We start from the raw sequence: 23,741 nt of genomic DNA, 5'->3' as shown, positions 1-23,741 counted from the left end.
TTTGACTTAAGTCTAAAACAGATTGACAGAAAAGGACAGGTCAAGATTCATGTCAAGCTAGTTTCCCTCACCTGGCAATGAATGCTTTCCTTGGCTCCTCTGAGCTGGGCAACAGTGTTCTGTGTACAGAGGGCTGCAGAGAAGGGGTAGCCATGTTGCAGGACGGTTAAGAAGCAACCTTGAGGCTGTAATGACCTTGTAGGCTACAGAACAAAACTTCCAAAAGGGCATAAAGAAAACCTGGTCATTGAGGAGGGCTATACATCCATGCAAATCAAACAGCAAACCAACTAACCAAATGAAAACAAAGCAACACTCTCAACAAGTAGATATATTTGTCCCAGTGTGGAGTTTCTATTATGAAAGAACAAGACAGAAGTAGCTCTGTTCTGCCACCCCACCCCCCGCCCCCGTCATGGCAACTACCACCACGTGCCCCTTCCTGGGCAGCTGTTTGTATGCTCGGGGTGGAATGCTCCCACTAGGGCAGGTTTAGGGCATGTTTCCTGGTGACCCTCAGTCCAGTGGTGGGAGAGCTCCTGCAGGTGTGCCACAGATGGCTGTGGGCACATCTGCAAAGGGAGTGTCAGCAGCCAGTGAGCAGTGGGGTTCCAGAAGCCAGAGTTTGGCAATGTGCGTGCACGCACACACATGTGGACGGGCAAGAACAGTTTTTGTTTTGGGTAGGATTGTCCAAAAGTGATACCTCATCAGTAGCTGTGGAACTTTGTATAATAACCTGTCTAGACTGTTCTAACCTCATTGATAACATTAAGTCATGGAACAGGTATTCCCTAAGGGTCTTCCAGTTTAAAAATTCTATACTTTTATGCAAACATTACCTTCTTTCTATGCTCTTGATTTTTCTCTCCCTTGCTCTTTCTGTCTCATCTTCTGCCTTTCTTCCTTTCTTCCTCTTGGCCAAGTCCTCTTCAACTGCCTCAAAGGGGCCTGTGACCTCCCCCCGCCCCCAGTAGCTGACCAGGAAAGCCAGCAAATCAGCAGCTGTTTTCACAAGGTTTGGAGTAGCTGATGTCCTATAATTGTGATTCAGCCGTCTCGTTCCGAGGCTCTAAGACGAATCCCCAAATCTCTTGGTGAGCATTAAATAAGACAGACCAGCCAGTCAGCAAAAGCAAGGCTCCTGCTTAATTCCTGGCAGTACAGAGCAATACATCTAGCCACTGCACCAAGAAGTTTAGTCAAACACAGTAACACGTGTCCCCAGAATTGCAACATTCTGTTGCAGAAATCAAGATAGAGCGAAAGGGGGAAATCTAGCAACTATGGTATCATGCTGATTATGGGAGGAGGGAATTTTGGGGATCCAGAAAGCCTTCCTAGGAAAGGGCATGATAATGGATAATGTGCAAGTTTCGCAGAACATAATATCATCATTCCTCATTAAGTGCAACTATACTCCTAGAAATTGAGAAATCACTTCATTTGGGATGAAGCATCCATTAAGCACATATAACACATGCAGCTGTCATTGGCTGAGCCCTGTATCTATGAACTGTGCTAAACTCCTCATCCACACCTCATTCGGTCCTCATAATAAAACAGGAGATTGATGTCAGCGCAGTGTTAAGAGCATGGTTCTAGTCACACAGATTCTGCTCTTCTCTGCACCTTAATTTTTTCATCTGTGGAATGGGTCAAATAACAGTATTTATCCTTACAGGACTGGTGTTTGTTTTTTCAATTAAAAATTATAGAAAACGCTTAACGCAATGTTAAGAATGTAGTAAATGGTCCATGAACATTATTTGTTATTGGTGGCATCGTTTTTCCACATATGGCTATTAACGTCTGGAGAGAGTAAGTGGCCTCTTCGAGGTCACATGGCCAGGAGGGGTTTTGAGCGCAACGTGGTCTGTGATCACACTCTCTTGTCCCTTGTGATGTAAACTATCACTGCTTAATGGCCACTTCTTGACATTTTCCGGGAAACTTGGTAGCGACCGTGGACTTGTCCAGCAATCTACCTTCGAAAGTCATTGTGGATCTGCAGTTCTATTAATCTTACCTTGGAAAAATCATGCAAATGTGTGGCCTATACAGTAGGTCCCTCCTTAGAATTAGAGATGTCTGCGGTCTTTACTCTGAGAGAGGCAGATGACGCTGCTTCGTCATCTGTGATTCCTCTTTGCCCATCCCTATTTCTGGACTCTTCTGGGACATTTCCTTCTGCTCTTTCCTAATGACCAAGCCCACACCAGACCCTGGGGGCGCCCAACAAAGAAAAGCCAAGGACTGAGCTGAGAAGAGCCTGGGCATGAAATGGGGCTGGAAAGACACAGACCCGGCAAGGCGCCAGAGGCTCTCACCAAAAGAAGCTTTTAAGGAAAGGAAAGCAGCCACCTTGGGAGACATTCGTAATGCTTATGCCAACCCTTGCCTGCAGCAGGGCTGGGAAGGGCAAGCCAAATTGCACACCATCTGCAGCCAGCGCCTCCAAATCAGCCGAATGTTTCCCACGAGCCTCTGCAGAGCAACGGGGCTGAACTTGCCGTAGAAATGGTTGACCTCAAAGGCGTGCACTGCCACGGTAACTAGGAAGGGTGGCAAAATGTCATGGATCATCGGTCCTGAGAGGGTATTCTAGAGGAATTTTGTCTATAAGGAAAAGAAGAAGGAGACTAAGAGAAAGGAAAGCCCAAGGAATGCCTAGGTGTCATGAAGCAGCTCTGAAGTTTTATTTGGTTTATTTGCTCACATGGGGAGAAGTCAGAGAAGGAATCTGGAGCCAATGGGGATCAAAGAAAGGAAACAGGGCTTAAGCTGGAGAAACATTCCAGTTGGACAAAACAAAGCCCTTTTTGAATGCAAAGTTGGTAAGACTGCCAGGTTTTACTGCAGATTGAGGTTATGGTTCTACCTGTAAAGCTTCAAAAAACAATTCTAAACACCCCTCTTTCCCCCCAATCCTGTATGCTTCCCACTTAAACCACTTCTCTCAGAATTACCAGCATCATTAAATCTGTATTAGAATTTTCTAGCAAGCATATATGACTCTGAAGACTGAGTCAGAATCCCCGGGGTGGGGGGGTGGGGGGTGCTCCATAACCTACAATTTTACAGCTCCCAAGGTGGTTCCTATCTACATGGAAATCCTTGAGTGCCCCCCACCCCTTCCCCCTCTGCATGAGGGGCGTGAACAAAGGCAAGGTGACTTCCACTTTGAATTTTCTGAATGTATGCATTTTATCAAACTCATCCGAGGGCTGCTGCAAAGGGCACCAAATAAAATGAAATGAAAACTCCCTTTTCTAGGGAGATGCGGGGCTCAGTGTTGGAGCACCCCCCTGACCCCAGGGCACAGCCATGCTGCTAAACTGAAGAAAAGGGTTGGCTTGGGCAACCTTGTTTATAGACAGACAGCTGAGAGCAGGCTGCGGAGAAACCTCAGTTCAGGGCAAATTCCGGTGCCCAGAAATCAGATCTGAGTGCAGCACTGCTATCCTCTACTAGAGAAAGAAACCTTAAGAGTAATTTATCTTTCTCCCTCCTCTTATCTCTGAGCTGGGTGCTCAACTGTGGAAACACGCATCGATTTGTGCTTCACTCCTTGGTGCTCTGCAGTCTTCTTACCAAGGGACTGAAAACATCTGCGCCCACTCGGAGGCGGGTGATTGCTGGTCCCAGGGGAAAGGAGAGGGCTCCACGGCAGTTTTCTTTCTTTAGGGTTTTTTGGGCCTGCATGGTTTTTTGGTTTGTTTGTTTTCAACTTGTCTGGTTTTTTTTTTTTTAAAGTCTAATTAACATGCAGTGTTATAGAGGCAGTTGTCTTTTTCCTTCTACTGCACTACATCTTTGGAACATGAACACATGGGCCGACATAAGGGACTCCCTTCCTTAGGCACTCCTGCCCTGACTTTCTCAAGGTCACATAGAGCGCGTTTTTGCCTCTCTCTGCCCATTAGCACCCAGCAATGACACCTGGACCACTGCGGATTCCTCCCACTTAGGGTTGCTGGGCAGCAGGAGGGGAAGCAGTGACGGGTTGTTTCAGGCAACTTTGAGATGCAATGGTGGAGAGGGGAAGGGAAGTGACACAGTGTTAGGAATTGGAATCACCCAACTGTGTCAACTCATTCTCTACGACTGTGGACTGTGACTCTCTCGCTGGTGCAAACACTGTCCCTTTTCAGATCTGGGAGTTGCCATTTATCAGAGGAGGGAAGCAAGTGGTGGAATGCCTAGAAGAAACAAAGCTGCCTGCCAGTCACAGCCTAATTGGAAGTCTTGATTCTATTCCTTGCTTCACAACCAATTGTGGGTTGCACCATATGCAATTTGTTACTAATTAGAGTCCCAAGCTAATTCAGTTAAAAAATAAATTAGAAAGACTGTAGGATCACTTCTGCTTCCATACATTCTGATAGCTTCCTTGAAGGAAAAAGAAAATTAGGTTTACCTAGATTAGTGAATTTGTCTGTACCTTGCATCTTATTTCTTATGAACTCAGAAGGCCCATAATGATATCATAACTGTTACATCCATGAGCATCACAAAACCTAAGGGCTTTGCAGTATTTAGCAAATTGTAATCTCCCCACCTCTACCATTTACTTAAAACCATTGAGGAGCATGCCAAAACTGCAGACTCCTGGGCCCTGTCCCAAAATACTGAGAGTGGAATCCTGAAATCTACATATTTAATAAATACTCTCTTCATAGCTATCATGGCTTTCCTTCGAAGCACAGCTGAAAACATTTCTCTTTTATAAAGGACTAATTAAATAAGTCCTTCAACTCCTATATTTTCTGAATCCATTTTCTTTTGCTGCCTCCAGCACCCAGAGAAAATGCACATACTTTTTTTCAGTTCTTTGCAAGTAGTCTAAAATGTTCCCATTCTGTGCGTTCCCAGGTCTAGAAAAGAGATTGGCAAACTACAGTCCTCAGGCTAAATCTGGCCTGCTGCCTGTTTGTGTAATAAAGTTTTATTGGAATGCAGTCATGTCATTTTGTTCACATATTGTCTACGGCTACTTTTATATTGCAAGGCACAAGTGAGTATTTGCAATAGAGACCATATGGCCTGCGAAGCTGAAAATATTTCCTATTTGGCTTTTTGCATAAAAAGTTTGCTGAGGGGCTCCTGGGTGGCTCCGTCAGTTAATCATCTGCCTTAGGCTCAGGTCAAGCTCCCAGGGTCCTGGGATCGAGTCCCATGTTGAGCTTCCTGCTCAGTGGGGAATCTGCTTCTCCCTTTCCCTCTGCCACTCCCCCTGCTCAGGCGCGCGCACTCTCTCTCTTTCTCTCTCAAATAAAATCTTAAAAAAACAATCTTCAAAAGTTAGAGTTAAGGCATGAGGTCCTTAGCATCTTCAAAAGCAGGATGGGGAATGAGGGGTTGCTACTTGTTTACGGGGCAAGAGAAGGGTCGAGGAGGATCGGGACAGTGGTTGCAGGAACCATTTATCCGAGGGCACTCCGCACATCCTGCAATGCCAGCATGATGAATTTACTCCCCCCCACTACCCCATGTGGTAGATGCCCTGCCACACACAGTGCTAGAGGAGGAGACTTGCCTCTTCCCCCAAGAAATAATTTCCAGGCAAGATGGAACAGTCTAGCATCAAGGTTGGAATATTAGAGAACACTAAGAAGTACAGGGGAAGGAGTTCTCATAAGGTGCGGCCCACCTGGCTCTCCGATCTTTCCTGCAAAAATCAGCTATGTACCTTAAGACAAGTCACGACCCCTCGGAAGGCATGACTTCCTCATCAAAACAAGTCTACATCTTGAAAATGTCAGAACCAGACCGGATTTTAGATATAACTAGCTCAGTGATTTCCAAAGCAAGTTCCAAGGACCCCTGGGATCCTTCAGAAGTGCCGCAGTATCTTCTGTAATGTTTAAGGGATGGGCGATGGGCAGATTCTGGGCTTCCTACGGACTGAATCAGCACAGCATGACTTTTTATTCATTTATGGTGGGAGAATATTTTGAAGTGATAACTGATATGTTCCACGTCACATCCACCAATACCCATACACTTTCTTGTATCCAAACACGCAGGATATAGCCTAACTTTGCCCTAGGGATGGACTGTCCTATGCAATATAGAGAACAAAGACATCAACGCCTGGCTTTTAAGTTTGAAAAATCTCGACCTGTACTGTCCAATGTGTGGCTATTTGAATTTATGTCGATTACAATTAAACAACCAGTTCCTTGGTCCTACCAGTCACAGTAGCTGTGGCTATACCATAATGATCACGTCCATCATAGAAAATTCTGTTGGACAGTGCTGATTCAAGCCCTGAGCATACTTGGGGTATACTGGGTTAGTCAGGATTAGCAAAAATCCAAAGATTTTTCCTGCTGGGGAAAATATTTAAAAGGATCATGAAGGGAGTTGAGACACAGAAGGGCACAGGGTAGAGACCCCTTTCTTAACCTCTCTCTACCAAGTACCAGGACTAGACATGGATGGGATGAAGGGTAAAGAGAGAAGCTGGGGTCTGAGGAGACATACCTCTGCCAGGTGGAGCCACGTGAGGTGGTTGGGTCTCTCAGAATTCCCTTTGCTCTACCCTGGTGCAGGAGCCTTAGAGAAGAATGGATTCATGGTGACAATTAGCAGCCTTGCAGGAAAGACAGTCTTTGAGAGTTTCCCAGAGCCTCTGAGGAGCAAGGAACTAGAAGGATAATTTCCTGTGCTGGGCAGAATTGCAGGGAAGAAGGGAGTTGGATGAAGAGAGGTGGTTGTCTTATTGGATGCCAAGGTAGACAGACTAAAGTGCCATGAACTAGATGCCCGTCACTTCCTCCTGTCTGTGGGCACCATTCAAATACTCTGGAGCTGGGACACAGCCCTGGGAAAGGGGGCAGGGGACGGAGAAGTGCCCAAGATTTAGTTTTTGTGGAAAGTGGGCATGTGTGAGAAATTGTTCTATATACTGGTGTTTGCAGACTGAGTTTACATCCACTATGTATTTCTTATGTTTGCCTTGTACAAAAATAATCATGCTGCTGAAAATAATGGAACGTTGTATGTGAGCCAGAGACCAACGTTTCTTGCATCTAAGGGTATCCTGTTGAACAAAATGTGTCTGGGGTAACGGGTAGATGTAAGAAGAGGTTTCAGACCCCTCACTGTTTAGATGAAACACAGGGCATGTAAAGGTGACAGAATTCTCTGGCACTTGCCCTAACGGAGGAGAACAAGAGGCATGAGAAGTAAACACCAGAGTAAGAGCCCTATGCTTCAACACAGACGCCCACGGAGAGGGAACCCACCCCACCCAAGCTTAAAGCCCTGCTTTGCTCCACAAGAAAATGAGCGCAAAGTGAACAGGACAGAAACGCATCCCCTTATTGGTGAAAGTGCTAGTGGTCCTACTGGTGAGGCCCATTCTAAAAGGACGTTCTCTGACCATATGAAGGTGCCTAAGGAAACGGAAGCTCTAGCTTCCATTATCCGAGCACACTTCTTTCCGTGTGTTCCTGAAAATTTCTTCATCTAGTTATTTACGGTAGCACCAGCCCCATTTTGATCACTCTGGGTGCCCATCTTCTGGTGCAGAGCTGCACAAATGTCCAGATGCACACAGGCATGGATAATGGCAGCGTGCCTTACCAGAAGGTCCTGAGGACCAGGACCTCGGGGTGAGTTCCTCCTTGAGGCCCACATGCTGGTATCCAGGCAGGCAGTTCCTCAGCAAAGAGGGCCTTGGGTTTTCATTTACTCCATTATAATAAAAAATGTTTTGTTCGTTGCAAAAAAAAAAAAAAAAAAAAAAAAAACACCAAAAAACTGTGTTACTTTAGGGCTCTATTAAAAATGGGGGGGGGGGTGTGTGCAATTTTTATTTAAAAAAGAATGCTTGTAAGACTAAAGGTTTTCACAATCCTCTATGTTCTTTAGCGATAGTTCTGGACCTCTAGGTTGGAGGCTGGTGGCATTGAGAGGAAGGCACAGTAAACTTTCCCTACAGGCTTCTAGGAACCTAGGGGACTTCTAAGCTCATTGGGAAGTCTCCTCTCTCTCAATCTGTCTGTCTGTCTCTCTCTCCCCTCCTCATTACCATTCTCCTTTTCTTTCCTTCCCACTCCTAGCTACCTTCTCTCACGGTTGTCTTCTATAATCTTCGCTCTGCCTCCGGTGTCTCAGACGCTTAGGCTCCCCCACCACAGTAAGGTCATGCCTGCAAGGTGTTAGCAGAGACCATAAAGCCCGGGTGGGTGTGTCCGTGTGTGAGTAAGGGAGCCAGAGTCTGGGTTTTCTACCCATGCTTCACCCATCTGTTCAGACAGAGGGGAGCAGGAATCCTAAGGGCAGGTGTATTTTCAGTCCTTCATCTCAATGCAGGGAAAGGGAAAGAGCTGTTTCCTCTCCCCAGTGGAAACATTTATATCCTGAAGGTGGAGAATTGGATTCTCCCAGACGGTCACGTTGGGTGTGTCCTGAGCTATGGCCCTCATGCCTGCTGCTTTGTTTATCCTCAAACCCAGCTTCGAGGTAGGCATAATTATTCTCCTTTTATGAATAACCCACGGGAGGATCGGAAAGGTGAAGAACATGACCAGTCACCCAGCTGGTAAGCCTCTGAGCCAGGAAGCTGGTCCTCAGAGCCGAGTACTGAATGTGAATGCAGCCCTGAGGTCTAACAACGGGGAGGGAGACTCCGGGATGGCCAGTCCACCCTGGGAGGAACAGAGGTGCCCAAAGGGGCTGTGAAAACAGCTCATGCTTATTGTGCCTTATCTCGTGAGCAGCAGGGCTGGGATTCGGTTGAGATTCTCGAGTCTGAGTCTTCTAATAAATTATACTCCCCCAATGTGAGCTGTGGGCAGACACATCTTCTCTAACTTCAGGAGTCAGACCTTCCCAGCAGGGAGAGAAAGCCGTTGGTCACTGGGCAGTGGGAGTGGATACACTTTTCGTGCCAGAAGTTGCCAGAAGGGCTGTGAGACTTTGAGGTTGACTAAACCATAATCCTACTCTAGATCGTGCTGCTGCTTCCGTTTCCAGAGCAACAGCACGGAATTGGGAGAACATACGTGTTATCAGATTTGGACAGGGAGGCGAGCAGCAGTGTTTGTCACTGGGAACGGAGTGTGACACAAACAGCCTGGGCTCCGTGCCTTGCCCAAGCTGTCACACGCAACCCATCCTCCAGAAGCAAACTGATAGCTACCCAGAATAAACCACCCCCTACTTGTCTTTAAAGAAGAGCAGTAGAAGAGTGGGCTCTGCGGGGGGAGGGGAGGTGTGCAGGGAAAGAGATGAGATGAAGAGAAACAGGTACAGTTTCAAGCAGTTCCTACCTAGGTGTAGAGAACTCTCACAGGACCAAGGGACTGGGGGCCAACTGGGACTCCTGAAGTCTCCAGACACATCCGATTCTCACCGAAGCAGAAGACAATCAGTGCAACGATGCTATTTCTCATTAGGACCTGGCTCTTCATTAGTGGGGCTGGTGCTTTTTTCAGAGAAGAGGTCTGAATGGAAGTGTGAGGGCAAAAAGTGCTAGAAGTTTCAGAATGCAATCCGTCCTCCTTTGCTGGCCCCAAATCAAAAAAGGATGTTAAGAAGGGATTTCTCTGGCTACAGTTCTGAAATCAGTCAGAGAATTAAGAGGATTTGAAAAAATTATCTTGGATCCATCTGGAATCTTAAAGAAATGATCACTGAAAGAAGAGCAGGAGTGAATTCAGAAGGTTCCAGCCCCATAATGGAAGCAGCAACTCAGGGCTCCTATGTGCCTGGATCATTCTGGAAGGTCATACTTCCTGCACGTCTCCTCCAGCACTTCTGCCCTGCAGTGGATTATGTAGAGGTGATGTGTAAGACACCCAACCATGGGGGTCCAGAGAAAAGTAGAGAGACTCAAATTTCCTTGGAACAGATGGTAAATTCTTCACTCTTTTCTTGTCTTTGATTTTTTCTCATGAGTTCCTTCTGAAGGATGCACTGTGGTGATCCAGGAGTCTCCTCCCTACCTGGTAGAGCCCAGGCATATAGGAACATGGACCTCTGTGTGACAAAGAACCCAAGGGATGGCTGAGACCAACCTTCCTCTGGACAGAGAGGGAAGCACCCAGCTCTGGGGGCCTCCTAGAGTCACAGTATGCAAATAATTCAACAAATGGTCCAAAAGCAATGTTGTCAGAAAAAGAATTTCCAATTCTATCACCATGGTGACAGCTCATCAAAAAAATCTAAATCTAAAAATTGCCTTCTTAGCTGATGAAAAATAATAAATAGGGCTTCTGGGGCTTGCATTTGTACTAGCTCTCACTGCCAACGCCCTGAAGCTCTCCCAGCTCCACCCTCACACCCGGCTGGGTCCTCACATAGCTTTGGCCACCTGTGATTCCCCAGGATGCACTTGGGCCTGGGGAACTTAAAACAGAAGTGGTTCATTCCCCAAACTCCCAGATCCTCAGTCTGACCGCCCCCCCCCCCCCCCATGCTCTTGCTGGCTTTCATTAACCCTCGACCCCGGGATTTATCAGCTGTCCCTAGCAATTTCACAGACAGGGCATTTCTGGAAATAGCTACGAGCCCCAGGTTGCGGCGAGTCTAGGGATGGAGTGCTCACAGGAGAAGAGACGAGCACCTCCTGAGGGACTGAGGCACAAGTGGGCCCTTGTGACTTCCTTCTGTTTTAAGGGCAATGCCACAGCCCAATTTTCATATTAGAAACTGGACTGTCTACGTCTCCAAGGTATCCTGTAATAGACAACTTATATATTCCGCCATCTCTAGAACTGGGATCCCAGCAACTGTTAGGAGAGTGCAGTTTCCAAGAAGCAGGGCCAAGAGCAGGGACTGAAATACAGGAGCAGCAAGTTGTCGGCGCAGATGTGCTCGCGGCATCTTGCCCAGATGGGCACATACCAGGGAGCACCCAGCCCCCCAAAAGCAGATGAGTGGATGCTGACACGGCCACACAGTGGGACACTACATGACTAGGATGTAACAACTGAAGATCTGTGACTACGGAAGGGCAGAGACATCCATGATACGTTGTTAGCAAAAAATCAGGCTCTAAAACGACGTACGTAGTGTAATCCCATTTAAGCTGTATCTTTATGTGCATACACGCATCAAGAGAAGAACAGAAGGTCATATACCCATGTGTTCATGACTGTTACCTCCGGGGGTTCCTTCTTTTTGTCTCTACAAAAGTTTGGTGTCTAAAGCAATATTTTATGTGGTGAGTTTGTATTAATATTATAATCAGGAAAAAAATTCACAAAACCCTGGAGTGACTTTAAGAGGGACTTTTCAAGAATAAGAGATAGGGATCAGGTGGCTACTCTACTAGGCACTGTGGCGAAAGGACTGCATGGTCTGTGCTGTCAAGGGACCCGATGTCTCAAATGGGGGGATACATGAAATAATCACTAGGTCCTAGATCTTTAGGAGGAAATGAACTAAACATTGGATGAAGGCGGATCCTGTTCACACAGGGAGACAGACACAGTCTGGTGGCAAAGAGGGAGAGATCATCTGGATTCTCATCCCAGATGGATGCGACAAGTTGCTTATCTGCCTAGACTCCCCATCTGAAAGTGGGGTTAATGAGAGCAGAGGAGCCACCTTACAGGACTGCTGGGAGGTTCCCATGGGGTCAAGACAGAACACAGTGCCAGCTGGGGGACATTCAGGACATGCCAGCTACTACTATGACCTCACCGAGGGCTCTGGGAAAGCAGGTGTGGCCACACTGTAGACACAGGAAAGCTCTTTGGGGTCACATCTCCTGATGCCAACGATCATCCACTTTCTGAACAAGACCCTTCCCTTAGCTTAAGTGCTGAAAGAAGTTTTAAAGTAAATGGCACTATTTTCTGGGGGACAAAAGAAGTCTGGCCCGTGGCTCCCGGGCACGCTGTGGTGTTTACCATAGCGCTTCATCTGTGGGTGACCTTGTCTGTTGATGAAGCCAATCATTGGCTCCCCCCTGCCTCAAGCAAATGACCTGCTCCCCTCCAATCAAAAGGCACCTTTAATCTGATTCCTTTTCACTCAACTCTCCACCATGACCCGCATGTCATTTCATTCCTCCTTTCCCCTCCTGCAAGTAATCAGCCTGGTCCAATTTGCTTGTATAAACAGGAGGCCTAGGTGGGGGGATGTCACTTGGCCATGGCAGTTCTGCTTTTCATACATCCCCCGCCTTGTTTCCTGAGACCTTTCAGTAGAGCCAGACCTGGAGGAGAGTTATATTAAACAGTTGGACTCCAAACCTAAACAGCCCCTAAAGCATTAGTGGTTCAAAGATCTCCTGGTGCATTTATGAAAAGCCATTGATCTGCGAAGAGGTGTTAGCGGACTTGAAATGCACTAAGAAAACTCCTTTGCTGGCAGGAGGCAGAGTGGTTTTCATTAAGGATCTACCCTTTATCTTGTCACATCACTGACCTGCCCAAGCCAGGATGGGTATTTCCCTCGCCTTGTGAGGCGGCTGCCTCTGGTTGGAAGCTCTGATAAGCGTTCACTTTTAAGACAGACACAAAGGAGAGAAGTGACTTACTTTTCTGAGTCTGAACCCCAAATCACCTTTAAATTCTAACTTTTGTGATCACCTCTGATACATAAAAGCCTTGAGAAGACCATGGGTCATTTTCCCAATGTTTGCTTCTTGGGACTTGAGGGGAAAAATGCAAATCCTGGGACATCAGAACTTTAGAAACTTGAAATATCACCTAGAACAGGGTCCCTTCCTTAATCTAGAGGGATTTACCAGCTTTAGAACAGTGCAGATGGCCCTAAATCCCCTTTCTGCTGCTTCCTACAGGGTGACCTGAGATGCATTCCTTCTGGTCTCTGCCATGATCTTCTCAAGTCAAATCTGGGTCTGATGACCTCAGAGTTTTGTTTCAAGGATTAAATAAGGTAATAGATGTAAAGCGCTTTGCACAGAGCCTGGCATAAAGTTGGCATTTGTAAATGCCTGCTATTATTATCGCTTGCTATTACCATACTACTATTTACGCGGTCTAAAAACTGTAGGCAACATTTTGCATGTCATGCACATGTGCATTTTCCTGGGAAGAGGTCTATGTATTCAGTTTTCACTTTCCCCTAAAGGGGAAGAACCACTCATCTAGCTAGACTTTCTCCTTTAATCAATGACTAAAATCATGCCCGGAGGTTTAGCGTGTTCTTCCCATAGTCACATGGTAAGACAGATGTGAGACCAGAATTAAAACCCAGAATCTGTTGATTCACTGTCCTGTGCTTTGCAATGTTCTAGAAGCATTAGCAAAAGTAGCCCAAGCCCTAGCCAGTGTTGCAGAGAAGAAGTAATCCACGTGGAACAGGACTGGACATATCATATATTGGTGGGGTTAAGGCAGAGAGTTGAATTAAGTTCAGGGGTCTGGAGCTGTGATGCCTGCAGAGGTGCAAAAAAACTGGTTGACAACAATAATTGACAGAGAAAAGATGCACGAACCAGAGAGAATGGGGAATGGGTGGGGCCCACCAGCAAGCACCTGCCCCACTCCCAGGCTCCTTTGCATCTCCCATGCATTGCAAGGAATGTTTAGCCCATAAGCTTTACAAAATCCAAGGGAATATGCACCTTTGACCTAGGAAATGCATCATTCTGAAGTTCTGAGTGGTTGTACCTCCATTTCCCCGAAGACAGAGCCCCAGGATTTTGAGGTTTGCATTCTTTTTTCTTTGACCAGGTTTTTAAAAAAATACTTTGATTTTCCCAGGGCCAGTGGTTCTCCAAGTGTGTCTTGGGACCGCCCCCATCAGTGTTAACTGGGAAACTTGCTGAAAATCCAAGTTTGGGGAACCTCCTTAGGCCCACTGAGCCAGAGAGTCTGGGGCAGGGCCTAGGAATGTATTTATGGAGGGTCTCCAGGTGACCTGAAGCATGCTCAACTCTAAGAACCGTTTATTCTTTTTTTTTTTTTTTAGATTTTTTTATTTATTTATTTGACAGAGAGAGACCACAAGCAGGCAGAGAGGCAGGCAGAGAGAGAGAGAGAGAGAGGGAAGCAGGCTCCCTGCTGAGCAGAGAGCCCGATGCGGGACTCGATCCCAGGACCCTGAGATCATGACCTGAGCTGAAGGCAGCGGCTTAGCCCACTGAGCCACCCAGGTGCCCCAGAACCGTTTATTCTTAAGCCACTGGTGTGGCAGAGACCCAGCAAGGAAGGAGGGCTCAGAATCATCTTCTAGAAATTTGAATCCCTGGAATACATTTTTTTTTTTTTTTTTTGTGGTATGAAATAAACTGAAACTAGACTAGTAACCTAGTTCCTCTTGTATTTTGCAAACAGGAGATCTTGGAGGGAAGTGGAAAATAAATTTCAAGGCCTTTCATCTCAGTTACAATGACATGTTCATTTAGCATTGTGTGGGGAGAAAGGGAGGGAAGGAAGGAGGGGCAGCTGTTAGGCTTCTCCAAGAGAATACACAATTCCAATGGAATCCGCTGTAATTTAGGGGCAATTAGCATCTGCACATTCTCCATCCATGAGGCTCCATTAATCCAGTTAATCCTTATCTTCCAATCGAAAACAAACACTCTTGAATGTACTTGGGATCCTTTTAACACGTTCTGCCCACCTGGATGGGCAAGGCGGAGGACTTGTAATCCAGAGCTTTTAGGAGCCACTTCAGCTCCTGGGAAGGGGGGGATGACCCACCGTCTTGGCGGGTCTTGCCAGCCCCTTGGAAATGAGCCCTGTCCCAGGCTGCACCCTCGCCCGAAGCACGTGTTCTCTGGCAAGACCTGCCCTCTCCCTGTCATTACGCAAGTCGTTCTTGGTACTCCCTTGCTATTCTGGGCAGCCTTCCCTGAAACTTCTTGACTTCCTTTTGCGTAAGTAATGCAAACACTCGGATAATACTAATGCCTTGCATTGCTAAGGCAATTTGCTGTTTCCAGAGGCCTTTCTTATTTGTGTCATGAGATCCTCCAAACTACTGTAGTATCATTGCCTTTCTCCACTTCCCTATCCGCTCTCATACCCTCTGCAATTTATAGGTGGGGGGCCTTGAGGCTTCCCAGGGTTACATGACCTACCAGATTCCCACAGTTAGTAACCAGATGACAACGTAGGTTCAAACTCAGGTCTCCTGATTTGCAGGCAAAGATCTTCCTACTACAGAACACTGTCTCTTTCTGACGACCCACCTAAATCCATAACACTAATGAATAATGCATTTGTTCTTTCCCTGTGTTTATGTCTTTGGGACGCCTTTGTATCTATAAAAATCACTGTGTCTTCCTTCATTTAAAAGCCCTTAAGGAGAAGAAATCATATCAGGCTCAAATAATAATATTGTAAAGTGCTTCTACCTATTCAAAATATTTTCATTTTATCTTATTTTGTCTACAAAACAATTCAATGAGTTAAGCAAGATAAGCAGTATTATACTTATTTTAATGGAAAGGAAACTAAAATTTGGCCAATAAAAGCAACTTACTGGCTCAGAAAGTAGAAAGTGGTATTGCTGGGAATCAAATACAGATTTCTAACTTTTGGGGCTCTATTTTTCTACAAGATGTGTGGTGTTCACACTGTGTTCTGAGACCTGCAGGGTTCTTATATGCTGCCTCAGAACTTCTGGGGGAGCCATCGAAAGGGGGGCTGGCAGGGCTCTGGGTGTCCTACCCTGGGTTTAACTAAAATGTTCCCTCCCTTAAAAAGCAGCTTGGGAGCCACTGGTAGGTTGTCATTTCTTGTATGGAGTACCCAGCAGGGCAGGAGTACTAGTCAGCTATGGACGGTTGCTTCAGGAGGGTACCGCGGCAGTGGCCCTGAGCAACCTTCACCTTCTTGCAAATACTTCTGACTCCCTGACTTGCTCTCAGTGTAGGAGGTGACGACACGGACACCCTGTCCTCAGAGGGGGCAGGCTACCCCTCAGCCTTTTCATATTCTGTTCACGAATTCAACAAATACTGGTTAAGCAGTGACTCTGTACTAAGTTCTGTGCTAGGATCTGGAACCAGAATGGTAGGAAACCAACACGGAAGTGACTTTTCCTTTGCCCTCATGGAGCTTCACACTGATAAATAATTCCAAATCACCGTAAGAGGTATTACGGAAAGATCTGTCTCCTGCATGGAAGTAACGGGGGATGGGGGAGGGGGAAGGGCAGGGGCAGGGTCTGATCCACTTAGGAGGTCAGGGAATTCCACTCCATGGAGAAACCACTGGCAGGGCAGACAGGGAGAGGGAGAGCGTTCCCATCGCATGGAAGAGGACTGTCTAGATATGGAGTGGCAAGAGTGTGGCCTGTTTGAGGGACACCCAGGAGATAAGCTGGACCAGAGTACCAAGTGGGGCAGAGCTCAGAATTTCTGCAAAGCAAAATGGACAGCTACCGCTGCGATTTAAATAAGGAGTGTCATGATGGGTTGACGTGTCTTCCAAGATGGTTCTGGCGACTGTCCAGACCACAAAAAGGTGGGGTTGGTCAGGAGTATAAAGTGAAGAGACCTTCGAGGAGTCTCATCAAGGTGGGTTTGTATATAGGTGACCTAATTGGCCCAATTTTTTTTTCAATTAATTTCTAATACTGGAAGTAAACCTGGGTGCTCGTCAGTGTGGAGCAAGTGATCCGAAAGGCAATCCACAGTCACGCAGTGAGAGGAGCCCTTGAGAAATTTTATAACTTCATGTGCAAGACTTCAGAAGCACAAGAAGGGTAAAACACAGAAAGTTCTACTGTGGATTTAGATGACAAGGTTCCCGTCCTGCCCTCCCACAAGTCATCCGTGTAACGTGAGACAGGCCATCTAACTAACCCCTTAGGCCTCGTTTTTTCCAGTTGGACAAGGAGCCCCCAGCCCAACCACAGCAAGTTATCAGACAACCTGATTACACAATGGAAGTGCCAGTGCTTTGTAAATGGTTAGGCATTCTTAAAATACAGGACGCCATTATCATTAACCGTGTCGGTATACACAAAGTAATTATAATTAGAGTTCTGAGTAAATATGGAGTAACATTTTTCTCTCCAATTGCATCCCAAAAGAAAGTTACTAGATACCAAGGAGTTTATGTTCTTAGATGGGCTAGAAGTTTCAGCACATTCCACCATAAATCTACATTTATTTTTTTTCAACAGATAAAAGTTACAGAATTACTCAATAATTTGATTGTTTAGAGTTACCATATTTACTCAGAATTATGACTGCAATCATATTTGCTTCATGCCATATTTCCCAGGCCTTAGTCATTTATGTCCCAAAGTCATACTTTTAAACCCAGGAATGTATAAATATTAACTTGATATTTTATTTAAATTGAATATATATATATGTATATATATATATTCCCTTCCACTTTGAGTTTTAGTGAATTTAAAGCTCAAGAATATCGCTTTGAAATATTTTTTTCTTAATTCACATTACAATAGTTGGAACACTGTTAACATACAAAGAACGATCTAACAGAATCTCACATAACACCAGCGGTAACCACTATGCTTGGGAAGTAATAGCTTATCCCACTCATATTTCAGGAACTTTTTTCAATATCCAAATTAATAGAGCCTTTCCCTAGCCCAGGGATTCTTTAAACCAGAGTCTTTTTTTTTTTTTTTTAATTTATTTGACAGACAGAGATCACAAGTAGGCAGAGAAACAGTCAGAGAGAGAGAGGAGGAAGCAGGCTCCCTGCCAAGCAGAGAGCCAGATGCCGGACTCGATCCCAGGACCCTGAGATCATGACCTGAGCCGAAGGCAGAGGCTTAACCCACTGAGCCACCCAGGCGCCCCTAGCCCAGGGATTCTTAACATTAGAATCATCAGGAGAGCTGTTAAAACTCTTGATGCCCAGCTGGACTGCAGATCAATTAAATGAAACTCTCCAGGCCTGCGACCCTCAGTATTGTTCCAAGTTCCCTGGGATGATCCTCATGTGAAGCCAGGTTGAGAAGCACTGACCCAGATTCTTGGGTGCCTTCCAGGACTGCCTGGACCTGCTAGGATTGGCCAGATAGCAAGGACAGACTATATGGGGAGACTATATGGCAGTAGGGGAGTTGATCGCTGTTTCTGTCTCATTCAGAAGGGAATGGCCATCTGGATAAAAATAATGTATAGCGGGGGCGCCTGGGTGGCTCAGTGGGTTAAAGCCTCTGCCTTCGGCTCTGGTCGTGATCCCAGGATCCTGGGATCTAGCCCCCGCATCAGGCTCTCTGCTCAGCGGGGAGCCTGCTTCCTCCTCCCTCTTTGCCTGCCTCTCCGCCCACTTGTGATCTCTGTCTGTCAAATAAATAAATAAAATCTTAAAAAAAAAATGTATAGCGGTGCTACCACTAACAGACGGTATGAGTTGAGAGCTAACTTTATGTCAGTTACTCCTCCAAGTAGTTTAAAAGACTTATGTCATTAGTATTCACAGCAACACTGCAAAGGGAGCTCTGTAACTATCTGTCTCTGAGACAAGGCATCTAAAGCCCAGAGAGGTGCAATGCCTTGGCCAAGGTTACACAGTAAGTAGTTAAGTGACAGAGCTGGGATGGAGCCTCCTTGAAAGCAACCCCAAGTTTCCATCCTTTCATATGGCTTCCTGCTTAAAACAGATACCTTAGAGCCTAGAATCCTATTATACAGACCAGAATCTCCTTTCCCCGTGCCTTTTTGTTAGACGTCTTTCCTGACCCCTAATTTTGCAGATGAGTACATTTCACTGATGTGACAATGAAGGCCTGCCTTGTTTCCTAGGTCATATAACCAACTCCATGTGTGGTCTCCTGAGACTCCTCTGACTTCTCCCGGACATACTTGTTCTCATTTGACTTGCAACAATAAATGCTCTGCCTCGTAACCATTAATATTAGAAGAAGAGGAGGCATCCGGAGCGTTAGGTCCCCACTGCTCCTTGCCCTGGAGAAAGCTCGCCCGGGGAGGGAAGGATGGTTTCTAGCAGCCCAGAAGTCACTTTTCTCCTTTATAGGATCCAGTTACACCCAGCAGACTGCAGTCTGAATAAACAAAACTAGAGGAACACACCTAGGGGATCTCTGAGTCCGGTCTCAGATTTTAGCATCCAGCTACAGGGAGGGGAGAAGAGCCTGTTGTTTTCTAGAAGCACAGATGAAGAAACCACCCTCCAATTATGCAGCAGATTCTGCTTCCCAGTTAAATAAAGGGCATGAAATCGGATGTTCTTCAAGCTCAGAATAAAGCAGTGGAAAATCCACCTCCCTTCACCCTCCATAAAGAACATCTAACACATTGCGTTTAATTTCCGAATAGGGCAATGTTCTTTTTAAGGGAAATGTTAAGCAGGGATTAAAGACACGATGGGCTGTGTAACTCTATCCTTCCTCAGCCCTTTCATTGTTAATTTTTTTTTTTTTTTTTGGCGGTGTCTGTGCAGAGATGTGGGAAAAACCAAAGTCTTATGTAAATGAGAATTGACACACTGATAAACCAAGTGCCAGACCTGAGGTCTTAATTACACAGGAGTCTAGATGTCAGAGTGAATGCAGCTTACTGAAGTTCAGAGATTTCACCCAGTATTAAGCTGGATGACCTTCTCTGGGAGCAGAGAGCAAAGCACGGGTTTCTCATTACGCAGGGTCCACGTTCACGAGTGGCAAAGGGCTACATTCACGCCTGGGTGCTTTTCTGGATATAATACGTCCCTGAGCTCGGACACCTCCGCCTGCTTGGTGTGGCACAAGAAAAGCAAGGTGTTTGCAGGTATTTCCAGCTGTGCGGTAAGCGGCTGCTAATTGACAGAATTTCTTAAAAGCAAAGGTCTCTAATGGCATCATCCTCCCCCTCCCCTCCTCTACATGGCCTTCCCTGCCCATTTGGCATCATTTGTGGCCTCTGCAGCCCTGTCAAGGCATTATCTCACTTCAACACCTAATACTCTAATGAGATCTACGAAAGCATTAGTAGCTAGTTTTTTTTTTTTTTTAATTTGTTTATTTACAGCATAACAGTGTTCATTGTTTTGGCATCACAACCAGTGCTCCATGCAGTACATGCCCTCCCTATTACCCACCACCTGGTTCCTCAACCTCCCACCCCCCTCCCCACCGCCCCTTCATAACCCTCTGGTTGTTTTTCAGAGTCCATAGTCTCTCATGGTTCATCTCCCTTCCAGTTTCCCTCAACTCCCTCTCCTCTCCATCTCCCCATGTCCTCCATGTTATTTGTTATGCTCCACAAATAAGTGAGACCATATGATACTTGACTCTCTCTGCTTGACTTATTTCACTCAGCATAATTTCTTCCAGTCCCGTCCATGTTGCTACAAAAGTTGGGTATTCGTCCTTCCTGATGGAGGCATAATACTCCATTGTGTATATGGACCACATCTTCCTTATCCATTCATCCATTGAAGGGCATCTTGGTTCTTTCCACAGTTTGGCGACCGTGGCCATTGCTGCAATAAACATTGGGGTACAGATGACTCTTCTTTTCACTACATCTGTATCTTTGGGGTAAACACCCAGCAGTGCAATTGCAGGGTCATAGGGAAGCTCTATTCTTAATTTCTTGAGGAATCTCCACACTGTTCTCCAAAGTGGCTGCACTAACTTGCATTCCCACCAACAGTGTAAGAGGGTTCCCCTTTCTCCACATCCTCTCCAACACACGTTGTTTCCTGTCTTGCTAATTTTGGCCATTCTAACTGGTGTTAGGTGGTATCTCAATGTTGTTTTAATTTGAATCTCCCTGATGGCTAGTGATGATGAACATTTTTTCATGTGTCTGATAGCCATTTGTATGTCTTCATTGGAGTAGCTAGTTTTTAAGGCTGCAAGGTCGATAATTAACAAGCATTTATGTTGCTGAAGATGACACGTGGGAGGCGTCTCTAGCTCACACGAGGCGTTGCCGGTGGACTGGAGTCTAGCGAGGTTTGTACCTCCCGGCCCACGGCTCTTTTTGTTAGCTTGACACTCTGGCCATTATCCTGGGGCGGGTACAGGCTGTGTTTTTAAAAGGGGCTTCGGCAGAACCTAACAGTTCTCAGTGGGTGTCAGGGTCTTTGCCTCGAAACAGAAAAATAATACATCCTTTCCTTCCACCCGTACTAATTAAAGTGTCAGGATGGAGCCCCAACACAGATTTGACACATGACATGATGTCCCATGTCATCTGACGTGTCTTGCACCGACATCAAAGCCCCGTCAAGGAAAACGGAGCGGGATATTTAGCGCGGGCCCGTTGCAGTCTGACATCTAACTCTGTCCAGCTTCCTTCACAGGCCCTCGCTCGCCAGGAGATTAACCCATCAGGCCGCCGAGGGAGGAGGGACAGAGTAGACCCAGACAGGAGGCCTGAGATGCAGGGGAAATCCAAACACATCCACCTGCTCAGGGAAGACTCTCCAGACACCTCGTCCCGCGGCGGATATCTGGGGCAAGCGCTGTCGCAGCCACTGTTGTGGCACCTGGTCATTTACGACTGCCTCATGACATTATTTCTCACTGTTGTCTTTGCATTGTTGTTCAACAACTTTCTGTAATTGTCTCTTCTGACCCCAAATAAACCTCAGCCCCTGGAAGGCAAGGAGTAGCTCTGGGACGTGTCTGCCCTAGCAAACGTCTCCTGCGATTCCACGAAGGGCTAGCAGGCTCTTCCTGGTTTTGTTTTTGTGTTAATTTTCCATCTTTCATGCACCAGTCCTTTTGTAGACGACACTAAAAATGAAGCATCGCAAAGACGAACACAGGCATGGCTGTCTTAGCAGTGTCAGACGATGATGCGTCTAAATGGTGACTCTCGGTTGCTGCACTTATCTGCTCCAGGCCAGGAACATACAATTCGCTAAGTGCCGCAAAGCCGTGGGCCACACTTCGAGGAGCACTAAACCAGAACACGGGGATGCCCGAAACAGTATGGGACATAAGGGAGCTCCTTGATATGTAACTGTTGATTGAATAGATATGTAATGTATAGATAACATATATACACACACATTATCTCTATGAAACATATCAAATATAGCTATATGAACATACATCTAATTAAATTATACTTTACATGGTACATCCATTAGAAGATAGGATTACAAAATGGACACCTATACCTAGGAGGCACAGGCGCGTATTAGCTAGCAAGTTGGCACCAAGACCCCGCTCAATGAAAAGGCACACGTGGAAAGGGAGTTAGGACTGAGCTGTGCCTACCCAGTGCTCTGTGTGCCATCTTGGTGGGTCATACTCCTATTTTACCCGACGGGCAGTGAAGCTCACAGAGGGTAAGTGATCCATAGCTATTTAGTGACAAGAATAGGATTCAAATGCAGCTCTGAATCCACACGACCTGTGTTCCTTCCGCTGCACCATGTGAACTGGGTGACGTCATGGGTGGCTATGTCTTACTCACAGGATGGGTGTGTTCCCACCACCACTTCCAAGCAAAGATGGCTGTAAAGTCATCATCAGTGCGCTGGCCGAGGTAGATTTCATGTGAGAGCAATTCTACTAATGAGCTTCTAGGATGTTTACTCCTTAAGAGAAAAGCCTAAAGAAGAGATGACACCTTCGTTTTGGTGGAAATTCAAGCATCAGGATGGGATAGCTGGGATGTCCTACAGCCATCTAAGACCCAGTTAGAGAATGGTGTCAACACGCTGGGGGAGGCAGAGCACCAAGAGAGCCGTGGAGAAGCAGGACAGGAGCTCTAATATCCTGCATCTCAGGTATCCCCCACTTAAAGACTTCCATCGTGTGAAGTAAGGTTTTCCCTGCTATCCAAAAGTACAGCATTCCCATGAAGCCTTTTGTAAGCTGAAGTGGCATGAAGCAAAGAAGCAGTCACCATTTTGTAAAAGCAAAAATCCTCTTTGGATTTCCTGCAGTTAGCAAAAACAGGTACTAAGGTGGGTCCTTCATCAAAATGGTGGGCATCGAGCGAACTTTCAGAGAGCAGGGAAACCTGTACACCTTCCCTTATGAAAACTGATTTGAGTGGAGATTTTTCTGTTACTTGCAGCCAGTGACACCCTGCCTCATATAACCTCCTCCTCTAACAGGACACTGTCCCCTTTCATTAACGCCAATGTTTGATTCATAATATCGGACCAAAATGTGAAGGAGATGATCATCTAACCTATGGCAGCAACACACATTTTTCAAATCATCCTTTGAAATGAAATTTAGATGTCTTGAAGGGACCCTAAGAGTTGAACTTGGAAATAAAAAAAGAAAAAAACAAAACGAATGAATGAATACCCACAGTATGCAATATAATTCCTACTGACTATATGCGAGGTTTAGTTCAACTTTCAGGACACAGTACCCCAAGGCATGTGCAATCACAGCCCGTCAACTCTGTTTAGGAATTCCCCTGCTGCTCCTCGCGTGTTTACACAACTTTAATACTTTTCTATATTGGCTCAGTAAAGCATTTTTCTATTGAGATGGCATTGTTCATCTGTATTTATCCCACAGTGAGGAGCCTGAGCTATCTTAACAGTCATTTCGGTAACTGTAAAGCTGATAAATTGTGTATAAACAGCTCAAATATTTCTCAGAAAATAAAACTGGAAAGGAGAGGATTTTGCTTCAACCATCGAAGACAGTCTTGCATATTTAGAGATTAAGGCTGAGGTGTGGGTTTCTTCTTTCAGCTAAATCCACATCCCCCCTGCCCTTGACAACTTAATTTCCTGTCCTCTTTGGGAGACAGACGGATGAATATTTAGTGTAGAACATGATTGTGATTAAGCTTCCAAATGTATCTTCATCTGGATTCCAGCTGGTGTGGCATCTCAATTACTCCTCTATCCCCCTACGGAACCGTCTTATTGATGTAGTAAGCT

The 23,741-nt window shown here is 46.0% G+C and overlaps 1 protein-coding gene and 1 long non-coding RNA gene across 2 annotated transcripts in view; one reads left to right on the top strand and one right to left on the bottom strand.

Annotated features, from left to right (window-relative positions):
* The window catches only part of SLIT3 (slit guidance ligand 3), a 597,085-nt gene that overhangs the window by 320,750 nt on the left and 252,594 nt on the right, over positions 1 to 23,741 (bottom strand). The window lies entirely within an intron of this gene.
* Positions 12,778 to 21,459, top strand: LOC123938396. The gene is made up of 3 exons (XR_006817720.1): positions 12,778 to 12,864; positions 19,533 to 19,657; positions 21,180 to 21,459. It is a non-coding gene; the product is annotated as an uncharacterized LOC123938396 (long non-coding RNA).

The sequence above is a fragment of the Meles meles genome, chromosome 3 (genome assembly GCF_922984935.1).
Source record: "Meles meles chromosome 3, mMelMel3.1 paternal haplotype, whole genome shotgun sequence".
Classification (NCBI taxonomy): domain Eukaryota; kingdom Metazoa; phylum Chordata; class Mammalia; order Carnivora; family Mustelidae; genus Meles; species Meles meles.
This window is presented reverse-complemented; position numbering and strand designations above follow the sequence as displayed.